The sequence below is a fragment of the Lithobates pipiens genome, unplaced genomic scaffold (assembly GCF_037356315.1).
Source record: "Lithobates pipiens isolate NorthernLeopardFrog02 unplaced genomic scaffold, aLitPip1_a1.2 Scaffold_23, whole genome shotgun sequence".
Lineage (NCBI taxonomy): Eukaryota > Metazoa > Chordata > Amphibia > Anura > Ranidae > Lithobates > Lithobates pipiens.
Genome location: NW_027507785.1, coordinates 63,345,376 through 63,360,078, shown reverse-complemented (window position 1 = coordinate 63,360,078; position 14,703 = coordinate 63,345,376).

Genomic DNA, 14,703 nt, shown 5'->3' with positions numbered 1-14,703 from the left:
CTCTCGGTGTCAGGAAAGCTTGTAAGAAGTGATTCATGCCGATAGCTGAGGAACGAGGCAGCGGACAACAAAAATGACGCTTGGCGTTCTGGACTGAGACAAGTACACACTATAGATCAGGGATATGCAATTAGCGGACCTCCAGCTGTTGCAGAACTACAAGTCCCATGAGGCATAGCAAGACTCCGACAGCCACAAGCATGAAACCCAGAGGCAGAGGCATGATGGGACTTTTTTTGCAACAGCTGGAGGTCCGCTAATTGCATATCCCTGCTATAGACCTTTAACCTTTTTTAAACACAGAGGAACCCGTAACATAACATTCTGGTCTCAGGGAACCCCTGCTAAAAATGACTATACAACTCAGGATACATTGGTGTGATGGTCATTGGGAAGAATGCTCTTTACACTTGTGGTCATTGGGAAGAATTACACCCTTATAGATAGTTAAAATGATCAACGGTATCAGTGAGATCTTATCTGAGAGGCAAAAATTGCTTATTGCTCAAGGAACCCCTAACAACCTCTGGAGGAACCCTGGTTGAGAAGCTTAGCTCTCAGGGCCAGGCCAAGGGGTGGGCAGGAGGGACGGATGCCCTGGGAACTGTGGTATCTTGTGAGGCAGGGGGTGCCTTGAGGAGATGGGGTGTTTGTGTTGGGAGAGAGAATTTGGGGGCAGCATGACATTAGAATTGTTGTAGGAGGGGAAATTTGGGGGGATGTTCTAGTAGGGATGAACGGAGGGATTTGTGCTACCAGAGGACATGGGGACATTTGAGAGCAGGGGCGGACTGACCATTGGGCCACTCGGGCACTGCCCGAGGGCCCCATGCCACTAGGGGGCCCCATCAGGGTTGTCAGCCTCAATAAAACTAGGGACAGTATGTAAAAAAATGTCCCCTGACATCCTTTTGGTCTAAAAATCCCGAGATTATAGCTGCCCCACCTCTCCAGAACCTTCTCAGCCAATAGAAACATGTCTGTGTACTGTGTGATTGTATACTGTGTGTTTGTGTATACTGTGTGACCCCATAATCTCTGATTGCCTGGGGGCCCCATAATCTCCTATTGCCCGGGGGCCCCATGAGTTGTCAGTCCGCCCCTGGTTGGGAGCTATGGATCTGTCAATTTAACTTGGAATTTTCAGTAGCGTAATCCAGCAATGGTCCACCAGGCAACCTAAGCAGGAGCCTAGGGCTTGGTGGATGTCCAAGGGGCAGCTATAACCTTCATGCTCCTGCAGTAGACCAGGGGGGTTTTGTGTCTGGTCGAGGGGGGGGGGCACACTAGTTGATGTCTGATGGGGATGTGCCATTACATGCAATCAGTACTGGGAGAGTTTTATCCTGTGCCCAGGGCAAGGATACTGAGCTGTGTCCCCTCTCTTACCGCTAATGCATGTTGTAGAATGGATGTACCACCCTGCATTCATTCTCTGCCCCCTTACTCTGCTGCTCCCTAGGCAGCTGCCCCTCCTGCCCACCTTTTGTCCCAGCCCCACATGCAGTGTAAATAGGAGGGGCTTCATATCGCCTATTCAAATTCTTACCAATGTTAATTGAAACGTTGGGTGCCCAGGACTCCATTCTGCTTCAATCCATCTACCGATGACAACAGGTTCCCTTTACATTCATTGCTACAGAAGCCTGGCTTATATTCTGAACATTGTTGCCTTTTAATTAAAACATATTCCCCCCCCCCCCCCCTTTCGAACGTGTCTTTGAAACAATCGCCGACTCTTCCCTTTTGGTTTTTAATTTCCAGCGTTGCGTGCTGACACATATATCTGCACATCCAGCGCGTCACCATCGAGCCGTACGAAGTAGAATTGATCTCCGTATTCTTCCTCTCTCCAAGGTCGCGTCTCCGCAGCACCGCCCGCCACACTTAAGAGTTCAATTTGCGTTGTGTTACTTATCAGAGATGTAAGTGCAGGTTAGGACGGCGGCGGATCTCTCCGCTAGTAATGGGAAACGTATTCGAATGCTCTTCTTTGCTCCCCGGAGTGATTTGGGACTCTGGACTGGAATGAAAGGGTGATGATTTTTAGCTGCATCCAAAAAGCTCATTTTTTTTTTTTTTTTATATATTCTCTTTCACTTTTTCTTTTTTTTTTTTTTTCTTATCTCGCAGCTCGCTGGCGTTCTGCCCACTTGGCCCTGAGAGATAGAAATCTCGCTAGCGTCATCGACAGAACATAAGCAGGCTTGGAGATGCATTTCTGTAATGATTATATGTAGCAAGCATTTCATCTGCTCGGGGGCCTCTAAAACCCGCGGACGGCATTTCATAAAACAAGTTTTAAAGGCACAAGTGCACATCGGTAATCTGGCGGCAGATATATCAGACGAATGAAACTGCAGGTAGTAAGCAATGGATTTTTAGGTCTGTACCTGTGGAGGACAGTTGGAAATAAAAAAAAAAAAAATAAAAGCCAATAAATGTACATGGGATATGTTTCTAATTTTTTTTATGGCAAGAAAAGACAGATATTTATGGACACATTTTGGTTTTAGTTCACTTACATATTTCTTTGTAAGTCATTTAAGTGTTTTTTAACCTCAGACATGAAATATGAACAAAGCATATCCCTCTACAGTGTGTATTTATCTCTATCCAGAGCACTAAGTGCCATTTCTGTCTGCTGCCTCGTTCCTTTGCTTGCCTGCATGAGTCACTTCGGACAAGTTTTCCTGACACAAAGAAAAAAGGTGACCAGGAGGGAGCTGCAGCACACAGCCTGTGGTTGACATTGTTTTGCTTTGTCTTTTAAAGTCACTTTGCAGTGAAGCAAGGAAGCATTAAAAAAATAAAAATAAAACCTCTAGTGTATGAACCACTTTTAGACTGGAACATTTTGCTGGCTTAAGACCAGAGCACTTTTTGCGATTCGGCACTGCGTCATTTTAACTGACAATTGCGCGGTCGTGCGATGCGGCTCCCAAACAAAATTGACATCCTTTATTTCCCCACAAATAGAGCTTTCTTTTGGTGGTATTTGATCACCCCTGTGGTTTTTATTTTTTGCGCTATAAACAAAAAAAAGAGCGACAATTTTGAAAAATAAAACACATTATTTTTTTACTTTTTGCTATAATAAATATTCCCCAAAAATATATAAAAAAATGTTTTTCCTTAGTTTAGGCCGATACGTATTTTACATATTTTTGGTAAAAAAAAAACAAAAAAAAACGCAATACGCGATTATTGATTGGTTTGTGCAAAATTTATAGCGTTGGCAAAATAGGGGATAGTTTTATGGCATTTTTATTATTTTTTTTTTTACTAGTAATGGTGGCGATCAGCAATTTTTATTGTGACTGCGACATTATGGCGGAGACATCGGACATTTTTGACACATTTTTGGGACCATTGTAATTTATACAGCAATCAGTGCTATACAAATGCACTGATTCCTGTGTAAATGACACTGGCAGTGAAGGGGTTAACAAGGGGGTGGCAGTGTAGGGGTTAAGTTTGTCCTAGGGGGGTGTTAGTACTGTGGGGGGTGTGGCTGTGTGTTAGTGAACACAGATCTCTGCTCCAATAACAGGGAGCAGAGATCAGTGTCACTTGTTGCTAGGCAGAACGGGGAGATGCTGTTTACTTCCGCATCTCCCCGTTCAGCCTCTCCGTGAGACGATCGCGGGTATCCCCGCGGCGATCGAGTCTGCGAGATCCGTGACTGGACTCGCAGGGGTCCCGACCGGCGCGCACGCAATGGCACGGTGGCAAATGGATGTACCTATACGCCAAACTTGCCTATCCGTGCCATTCTGCCGACGTACATCGTCGTGCGTCGGTCGGGAAGCGGTTAATATACTTTACTAAACAAACGCTGTACCTACAAACTACTTACAATTTTAGCAAAACAATATAAAACATGCAGAGTATTACAAACTAGAAAAGTCTACAATTTCTGGAGTGGGCAGAGTAACTGGGTGGAGTGGCTGGAGTAACTGTGAAAAGCGTTAAAAAGCTTAATATTTAAAAAAGTATAAATAGTAGAAAAAAAGTTGAAGAAGTTCCATCATTAGCTGAAAGAGCTCAACATTTATTTAAAAAAAATTTTTTGTAGGGGCGGAAGGGATGGTCTCCCATGAGCGGAGGCTCTCTGGTTAGGTCCCTCACTCGGCACAGCATGATCCCGCGAGGGGTGCCGAGTGACCCAGGGACCGCTGGGGCTCTTCCCAGACCACGTGGTCAGGGATCTTCAGTGGACATCTCTGAATTTCGCCCTTCCTTGATCAGTGCTCTCCCTTTAAGGAGTACTGGTTTGGGTAGGACTACTAGACCTCACTTACCCTTTGATGGGTGGATCCGACTCAACTAGGCATATGATTGTTTTGTTTAATTGTATTTTTATGCATTGTTTTAGTGCTGTATTGAGTCATCTGTTGGCCATGTGGGCCTGTATCTTGTTTCCTATGCTGTATTCGAAAATAAAATATTTTGAAAGTAAAAAAAAAAAAAAAAAAAAAAATATTTTTCCAAAAATTATATATTTTTTTCAATTTTTTTTTTTTTTGTTATTATAATTTTTTTATAGGGTGGTCATAATGTTTTGGCTGATCATGTTGTGGTCATTTTGGCTGATCATGTTGTGGTCATTTTGGCTGATCATGTTGTGGTCATAATGTTTTGGCTGATCATGTGGTGGTCATAATTATTTGGCTGATCATGTGGTGGTCATAATTATTTGGCTTATCATGGGGTTGTCAGCTTTTGTCACCTCCCATTCTAGTTTTGAACATTTTGTCATTCATTCCTATGGGACAAATTTCCGCAAAAATGACGATATTTCGTGAACCATTTGACGAAACGTACCACAAAGTAATAGCTCACCAATCGGGAACAATCCACACGTTTTGGTATATTACTGTGTATGTAGTGTAAAAGCTGTGGGAGGAGTTAGGGTGGTAATTCTGGCTATAATAATAATATTATATATGTGAGATAACAGTAAGTGGTCTTGCTATGCAAAAACACTTAAAAATGGATACAACATACACAAGCACAAGCTATTTTTCCTTCCTAACAAATGAACCCGGACAATGTATGTGATAGGGTTACACTTAATCATTACTTGACTTGTAATAATTGCTTTTGTTCCCTCCCCCTACTTCCTGTCAACATCACTTCCTGTTCCATGAGCTACATGAAACCAGTCAAACTGGTTAATAAGCATATGAATAGAGGAAGCCCAGCTTCTATAAACAATACATGGTAACTAGAATTAAAGTAATATAATTAAAAACTAACTAAAATAGATATTCAATATTTCATTGTATATTAAATAATCTAATAAAAAAAAAAAAAAAAAACACTAAAATAGATATTTAGGGGTTTGGGGGAAAATGGACATTATGGGGTTGTCCCCTTTTTAGATTTAGTACTCGTCAATGGCAGGATTATCAGTTATTTGTTTTATAAAGTAAATGGTATTAAATAAAAATACAGTATTATTTTTCAATACACGCATTTTTTATTATGAATGTTTTGTCTTATTGTCTATTTTATTGTTACTTTTAAAACCCCTGGCTTTTGTACAACACTGCAGATGGTGTTGGTGCTACACATACTGATAATAACAATACTAGCAGCTGCAGGTTACAGCTGACCTGTCCAGGACCCAGCGAGGTAAGTGACTCTAGCGGTAGAAAAGCTTGGTACGGCCTTGGGTTGCATACATATTGCCTTTTGTTTTTTCCTGAATTCCTCGCCTTATTTATTCAGTCTGGGATTGAAAACAGGTTTTACGCTACATTTAGCCCAGCTGGATCCGGCTCACTTACAGTAGAAGAAACACACTTCACCATACACGCCGTGTCTTTACCGTCTTCAGCTGAGTTTGTGGATGGAAGATATAAAAGGCTTAGCTAGGGTTATATACTATTTTACTCCACTGTTTCACCCTGGAAAATTAACAAAAAGTCATGGATGCATTCCTTATTTCTCATACAGTGTGTTAACAGACCAATTTTGTCAAATAACTGCAAGTAATCCCAATGCGTCCTGCGTCTGTTGAAGCACACCTTTTTCACCTGCTACATTCCTGATACAATGTTTTTTTTTTTTTCCATTATTTTTATTATTATTTTAAACAATTCCAATTTTTTTTTAGAAGTATTTGGCTCCCTTTGACTGATCAGGCTGGACACTGGTCCTGTACAACCAATAATTCACAAGAAGCTGTGGTGTGCAATGTTAACTTCACACCTTTTTGCAAGAGCTGAGCTTCTGCATGTAGTCCATGCAGTTTTTGCATCTGAAAACTACAGCCTGCAGACACCGGATGTTATACCGTATGACCATAGGCTTTTGGACACCTGACCATCACACTAATTATATGGCCAAAACCATGTGGAGCTCCTCCAAAAATTGAGTTCAGTTGCTTTAAGTGAAGGGTGCCATTAAAGTGGTTGTAAACCCTTACAACCAACTTTGACCTACAGGTAAGCCTAGATTAAGGCTTACCTGTAGGTCCAAGAAATATCTCCTAAACCTACATGGTTTAGGAGATATTTGCCGAAAGACAGGCACACTGAGTGCGCCGCGGTCAACAACGTTATGCCGCGAGTGGCGGCTCCCGTGCGCATGCGCGGGAGGGACGTCATCGCGGCTTCGCGGAATGACAGAGGCAGTGCAGCGAGACCCACCGAGAAGATGTATGCTCCGGACTACAGGGGAGATCGGTGACTTCGCTGGCTCCTGTGTTGGGTAAGTGACACATAATGGGGTAGTATGCGATGCATAGTAAAATTCAAAGGGAAAACACTGCACTATAGTTAAAGATAAATAAGGGTCAGCAGCTAACACTCAAACAAACAAAGTTCAGTGGAAGTGGGATAACAAATAGTGTAGCGCTAAATAAGTGAAATAAAAAATGAGATATGAGGAAGTGTCAGTAATGAAGCTGACATTATATCACACATAAATGACAAAATACACAATTACGTGAATAAAAGTACAAATGTTAAACACAGCATATGTGTAGGAGTGTATAGATACTGGTAAATATCAGTAACTAAAATGTGAGTCCCAGTGAGATAGTCCACATGTGTTGAGTAGTAGACAAATATTGATGTTAGTCTTCCCAACGGGGAAATCAGATAATCCACAAATCAGATGAAACTGGAAATGACGGCTTGTCTGGGGTAACTTCAAATAATAATTAAACACTCTTACCAGAGAGGGTGGACTCATCTGTCATACGACGGTTGAGTCAACAGCTCTTGTGGTCCAAAATGGTACCAATTGGATATAATGAGTTGATAGTAGTCCAGGTAAGTGGCTCAGCTATCTCCGGATTGGGTGGACTTCCAGTATTGAAGGCTGTAGCCTGCGTCTCTCGGGACGGCAGGGTCCAATTATTCGCATTGGGGTGACACCCCAAATGCAGAGGATGGTCAGCAAATAAGGAAAAAAAAGGAAAAAAGGCTCCAAATGGTGCAGGCCAGATAGTAACCATTGTGTTTATTTTAAAAAACGGGGTCATGCTGCAACGTTTCGGAGCCACGCAGGGCCCTTTTGTCACATGCCTGACAAAGGGGCCATGCATCGCTTCGAAACGTTGCACCACTCTGTGATGTGATCATGCAATAAAATAATCAGTTTGGGTGCTATTCTGTTGATCCACGTTTGCTGGCAAATATCTGCATTGTGACTTTTGAACCAGTCTCCAGCTGGGCGTTGCTGCAGCATCCAATTGAGAGATGTCTACCAGATGTGAAAAAAAAAAAGTTGTTTTATTGAGTTAATGTTTTATTGTTACCATTGTTTGCCTTTCAGTTACGCCATTCAGCTGCAACATTGATTTATTCATCTTGACAGCAACAGCGTTTGCTCTCACGATACGTAAATCAGTTCTGTAGGAGGTGATTTTACCACCACAGTTAAAGAAAATGGTGCATGTATGCCCATCATTAAAAAAGTTGGTGGGGGAAGGGCAGTATTCTAATGGTGGGCATACCCACCAATCAATCTCTTTCTTTCGTTCAGCCCACAGGCTGAATGAAAAAAAGAACATTAAAATAATTTGCCCAACAAGGACCAGCAACGTACTGGTATGTTGCTGGACTTTAAATGGTTATACCAGAATGATGCCTGCAGGTTTAGGTATCATTCTTTACAGCCAGCGGTTGGCTTTCATGTAAAAGCAATCCTAGAGGCGAATTAGCCTCTAGACTGCTTTTACAAGCAGTGGGAGGGAACGTTCCCCTCCCCCCACCACCACCACCATTTTCTCTGGCTCTTCTGTTCCACCAGGGAACACGAGAATGCAGCTGATGGCTCCGCTGTTTAAAAAATATATAATGTTTGAGGGTTCAAAGTAATTTTCTAGCAAACAAAATAGTTTTTTTCATGTAAACAAAAAGTGTCAGAAAGGGCTTAGTCTTCAAGTGATTAGAAGAGTGGGTGATGTTTGACATAAGCTTCTAATGTTGTGCATAAAATGCCAGGACAGTTCAAAACACCCCCAAATGACCCCTTTTTGGAAAGTAGACACCCCAAGCTATTTGCCAAGAGGCATGTTGTGTCCATGGAATATTTTATACTTTGCCACAAGTTTTGGGAACATTTTATTTTTTATTTTACACAAAGTTGCCCCTAAATGATATATTGTTCAAACATGGCATGGTTATATGCGGAATTACACCCCAAAATATATTCTGCTGCTTCTCCTGAGTACAAGCCTAGCCGCGTACAGGACCCGAAAACTAATCACTGCTTTCATGCTTTCTAAAGGCGCAAAATTGTGATTTTACTCCTCACTACCTATCACAGTGACGGAAGCCCTGAAATGTCCAGAGAGCAAAAAAAAAACCCCAGTTGACCCCATTTTGGAAAGTAGACATCCCAAGATATTTGCTAAGAGGCATGGTGTGAGTATTTTGCATCTCATTTGTTTTTGAAAATGAAGAAAGTAAAGAAAAATTTATTTTGTTTTTCTTTTTTCAATTTTCAAAACTTTGTGACAAAAAGCGAGCTCTGCAAAAAAATTCAACATGCCTCTCAGCAAATAGCTTGGGGCGTCTACTTTCCAAAATGTGTGTTTTGTGCTATCTGGGCATTTCATGGCCTCCGAAACTGTGATAGGTAGTGAGGAGTGAAATCAAAAATGTACGCCCTTAGAAATCCTGAAGGCGGTGCTTGGTTTTCGGGGCCCCGTATGCAGCTAAGCTCCCAAAAAGTCTCACACATGAGCTATCCCCATACACACATGAGCTATTCCCATACTCAGGAGAAGCAGTAGAATGTATTTTGGGGTGTAATTCCACATATAACCATACCATGTTTGAACAATCATTAAGTGACAACTTTGTGTAAAGAATAAAAAAAGTTTGTCATTTTCCTGACACTTGTGGCAAAATATAAAATATTCAATGGACTCAACATGCCTCTCAGCAAATAGTTTGAAGTGTATTTTCAAAATGGGGTCATTTGGAGGGGGGGGGGGGGGGACATTTCATGACATCCGAAACGGATAGGTAGTAAGGAAGGGAAATCACCATTTTACGCCTTTAGAATGCCTGAAGGAGGTGCTTGGTTTTCGGGGTCCTGTACACAGCTAGACTGTCAAAAAGCACCCACACATGTGGTATCCCTGTACTCAGGAGAAGCAGCAGAATGTATTTTGGGGTGTAATTTCACATATAACCATGGCATGTTTGAGCAATATATCATTTAGTGACAATTTTGTGCAAAAAAAAAAAAAGTCTGTAATTTTCCCGCAACTTGTGGCAGAATATAAAATATTCCATGGACTCAACATGCCTCTCAGCAAATAGCTTGCGGTGTCTACTTTCCAAAATGGGGTCATGGGGGGGGGGGGGGTTGTGCTATATGGGCATTTTATGGCCTTTGAAACTGTGATAGGTAGTCAGGAGTGAAATTAAAAATTTACGCCCCTTAGAAATCCTGAAGGCGGTGATTGGTTTTTGGGGTCCTGTTCGTGGCTAGGCTCCCAAAAAGTCTCACACATGTGGTATTCCTGTACTCACGAGAAGCAGCAGAATGTATTTTGGGGTGTAATTCCACATATAACCATGCCATGTGTGAGCAATATATCATTTAGTGACAACTTTGTGAAATTATAATTGTTTTTTTCAATCACTTGTGAAATTTTTTTTTTCAATGGGCTCAACTTGCCTTTCAGTAATTTTGGGGTGTCTACTATCCAAAATGGGGACATTGGGGGGGGGGGGTGAGGTGTACTGCCCTGCCATTTTAGCACCTCCATAAATTCCAGAAAATGTACCCTAATTTGTAGACACTATAGATTTTGCGCAAATCAAATATACGCTTATTGACATTTTTTTTTACCAAAGACATGTGGCTGAATAAATGTTGGCCTAAATGTGTGACTAAAATTGAGTTTATTGGATTTTTTTTTTTAAATGTTCGATCTTTTTCCATTTATATCACAAAAAATAAAATAAAAAACGCAAAGGCAGAGAAAAAGGACGCACATTTTGTTTGGGTACAGCATTGCATGACCACGCAATTACCAGTTAAAGCAGCGCAGTGCCAAATTATAAAAAGTGCTCTGGTCATTAAGCAGCCAAATCCTCCGGGGCTGAAGTGGTTAAGGTCACAAAAATTTTCAATAGCAAATGGAAGCAAAAAAAAAAAAAAAAGGAAAAAAAAAAGCAGTTTAATTTCCAGAGTGGCGGATCAGGTTCCCAGTTGCTACCTATATTCCTTTCCTGCCGAAGCGTGAATTATTCCGAAAGGCGACAATTTTCCCTGTCAGTTTTAACACGTTGTTACGCTTAACATGCGATTCATAATCCTCACTTGGCATCGCAACATGATTCCCGACATTTATTAATTTATGCTAATTAAGAGCTTCTCGTTTTTACCCCTAATTCAGTGAACATAAAGAATAAAAATAATGACAGACAAGCTGTTAACTCATCTATTTCTGCCTCTGATACTCCTGTTTGTAAGAAATAAAATGCAATTCAAGTCAAGGGTTTGTTACCAAGAAAGTTACGAGAGAAGTAAAGTAGTATCTTTATATGTCTGGCATAGCTCCCAACTGTCCCTAATTTCGAGGGACTGTCCCTTATTTGGAGCAATGGCCCTCTGTCCCTCATTCCTTCTCATTTGTCCCTCATTTTGGTCTGATCTATATAGTTGTATATAAAATGCACTTTTTATGTTTCAAAAAATGTTTCCCAGTGCTAAAACTTTCATTTAATCTCTAAAATCGCTGCATTTGTACAGTTTAAAAGCCAGTATAAAAGGAATAGTAGTGCTAAAAAAAAAAAAAAAAAAAAAAGTCCTTGTGGATTTAATTAACTTTTTTTGGTTAATTCTCCTTTAACCACTTGCAGACCGGACCATTTTGCTGGTCAAAGACCAGACCACTTTTTGCGATTCGGCACTGCGTCGCTTTAACTGACAATTGCGCGGTCGTGCGACATGGCTCCCAAACAAAATTGACGTCCTTTTTTTCCCACAAATAGAGCTTTCTTTTGGTGGTATTTGATCACCCCTGCGGTTTTTATTTTTTGCGCTATAAACAAAAATAGAGCGACAATTTTGAAAAAAACGCATTACTTTTTGTTATAATAAATATCCCCCAAAAATATATAAAAAAACATTTTTTTTCCCTCAGTTTAGGCCGATACGTATTCTTCTACATATTTTTGGTAAAAAAAAAAAATCGCAATAAGCGATTGATTGGTTTGCGCAAAAGTTATAGCGTTTACAAGATAGGGATAGTTTTATAGCATTTTTATTAATAATTTTTTATTATTTTTTTTTTTACTAGTAATGGCAGCGATCAGCGATTTTTATTGTGACTGCGACATTGTGGGGGACCCATCGGACATTTTTGACACATTTTTGGGACCATTATCATTTATACAGTAATGACTGCTATATAAATGCAGTGATTCCTGTGTAAATGGCAGTGAAGGGGTTAACCAGTGGGTGGCAGTGTAGGGGTTAAGTGTTCCTAGGGGTGTGTTACTAACTGTGGGGGGGTTGGGCTTTCATTTAGTGAACACTGATCTCTCCTCCAATCACATGGAGCAGAGATCAGCGTCACTAGTTGCTAGGCAGAATGGGAAAATGTTGTTTACACAGCATTTCCTCCATTCGGCCACTCCGTGAGACGATCGTGGGGATGCCCGCGGCGATCAAGTCCGCGGGTCCCGCGACCAGACTCACGGGGGTCCCGACCAGCGCGTGAGCGCGCCGCCGGCGGCACGCTCCCGATGGCAGGGCGGCATTGAATATTGGACGTACCTGTACGCCAATATGCCTGCCCGTGCCATTCTGTCGACGTACATCGTCGTGCGCTGGTCGGGAAGTGGTTAAATGGGGTGTGTCAGGGGGTGTGTCCTATACCTGCATACGTTTGCAAGTAGGTGTCCCTCATTCCCATCTCAAAATGTTGGGAGGTATGCAAATGCACGCCACACTTTTTACATATTCATTTGTAAACAAAAAAATGGATTTAAAGCAGGAGTCTGCGTTTTTTTTTTTTTAAAAGCCAGCAGCTACAAATACTGCAGCTGCTGACTTTTAAAATAGTGACACTTACCTGTCCAGCGCGCCCGCGATGTCGGCACCCGAAGCCGATCTCTCAATCGTCTCTCAGGTGCTGCCGCCACCATCTTGGGTATGGGAATCAGGAAGTGGAGCCTTTCGGCTTAATTTCCCGGTTCCCTACTGCGCATGCGCGAGTCGCGCCGCGCAATAAGGATGGACCCGCTGCCTCTGGGATCTGTGTGTTTCCCAGCAGGCAGCGGGAGACTTTCGGAAAGGGGCGTAATCTACGCCCCTTTCCGCAGAGAGCTATCCTGGAAGTGGGTGCAGATACCTGTACTGTACAGGTACCTGCACCCCCCTCCCCCCTGAAAGGTGCCAATTGTGGCGCCGGAGGGGGGGAGGATTCCAATGAGAGGAAGGTCCACTTTAGGGTGGACCTCCGCTTTAATTAACCTTTTTTTTGGTTAATTCTCCTTTAAGGGGGTGTGGCAGGGGGCGTGTCCTATGCCTACATACGTTTGTTAGTAGATGTCCCTCATTCCCATCTCAAAATGTTGGGAGGTATATGTCTGTATAATACAGGTCCATATCATCTGATTGGCTTAGGTTCAGCGAGTGGGCATACCCATGGCTGTACATATTAGTTCATAGCCAAATAAACCGTGCAAGTCATACATTTAGTAGGCGCGTGTAGCTTCTACAGGCCTCATCAAATTAAATGAAACATCTGACATAGATCTCCAGATAGAGATAGCGCCTACTGGCCCATGGGAGTGACCCACCATTCTATGGAATAGATAGCAAAGAGATACTATAATCATTCCATTAAAGGTCATAGTATTCAAATATGTACAGTGCTTTGGAAAAGTATTCATACCCCTTGAAATTTTCCACATTTTGTCATGTTACAACCAAAAGCGTAAATGTATTTTATTGGGATTTTATGTGATAGACCAACACATAATGGCACAGAATTGTGAAGTGGAAGGAAAAATATAAATTTTCAAAATTTTTTGACAAATATGTGAAAAGTGTGGGGTACATTTGTATGGCGCCCCCCTGAGTCTATACTTTGTAGAACCACCTTTCACTGTAATTACAGCTGCGAGTCTTTTTGGTGATGTCTCTACCAGCTTTGCACATCTAGAGGGACATTTTTGCCCATTCTTCTTTGCCAAATATCTCAAGCTCTGTCAGATTGGATGGAGAGCGTCTGAACAGCGATTTTCAAGTCTTGCCACAGATTCTCAATTGGATTTAGGTCTGGACTTTGACTGGGCCAAGCTAATGCCGTGTACAGACGATCGGAAATTCCGCCAGCAAAACTGAGCTTTTTGTCGGAAAATGCGACCGTGTGTACGCTCCATTGGTCTTTTGCTGGCGTAATTCCAGCCAGCAAAAGATTGAGAGCAGTTTCTCTATTTTTCGGTTGGGAAAAGTTCCTATCCGAAAACGCGATCGTCTTTACAAATTCCAACGCGCAAAATTCCTATGCATGCTCGGAAACAATTCGACGCATGCTCAGAAGCATAAACTTAATTTGAACATTGAACTTAATTTTCTCGGCTCATCGTAGTGTTGTACGTCACCACGTTCTTGATGGTCGAAAGTTCCGAGAACTTTTGTGTGACCGCGTGTATGCAAGCCAAGCTTGATCAGAATTCCGTCAGAAAAACCATCCAAGTTTTTTTACATGAATATTGATCTAAACAAGGCAACACTAAATGGCGTGCTATCTGGAAACAAAGTTAAATTTTGGTCTCATCTGACCAGAGCACCTTCTTCAACGTGTTTCCTGTGTCCCCCACATGGCTTCTCACAAACTGCAAACAGGACTTCTTATGGATCTTCTTTCCACTCTTCTATAAAGGGCAGATTTGTGGAGAGCACGACTAATAGTTGTCCTGTGGACAGATTCTCCCCCCTGAGCTGTGGATCTCTGCAGCTCCTCCAGAGTTACCATGGACCTCTTAGCTGCTTTTCTTGCCCGGCCTGTCAGTTTAGGTGGACGGACATGTCTTGGTAGGTTTTCAGTTGTGCCTTACTCTTTCCATTTTTGGATGAGGGATTAAAAAGTGCTCCATGAGATGTTCAAAGCTTGGGATATTTTTTTTTATAATCCAACCCTGCTTTATGCTTCTCCACAACCTGTCTGGTGTGTTCCTCGGCCTTCATGATGCATTTTGTTCACTAAGG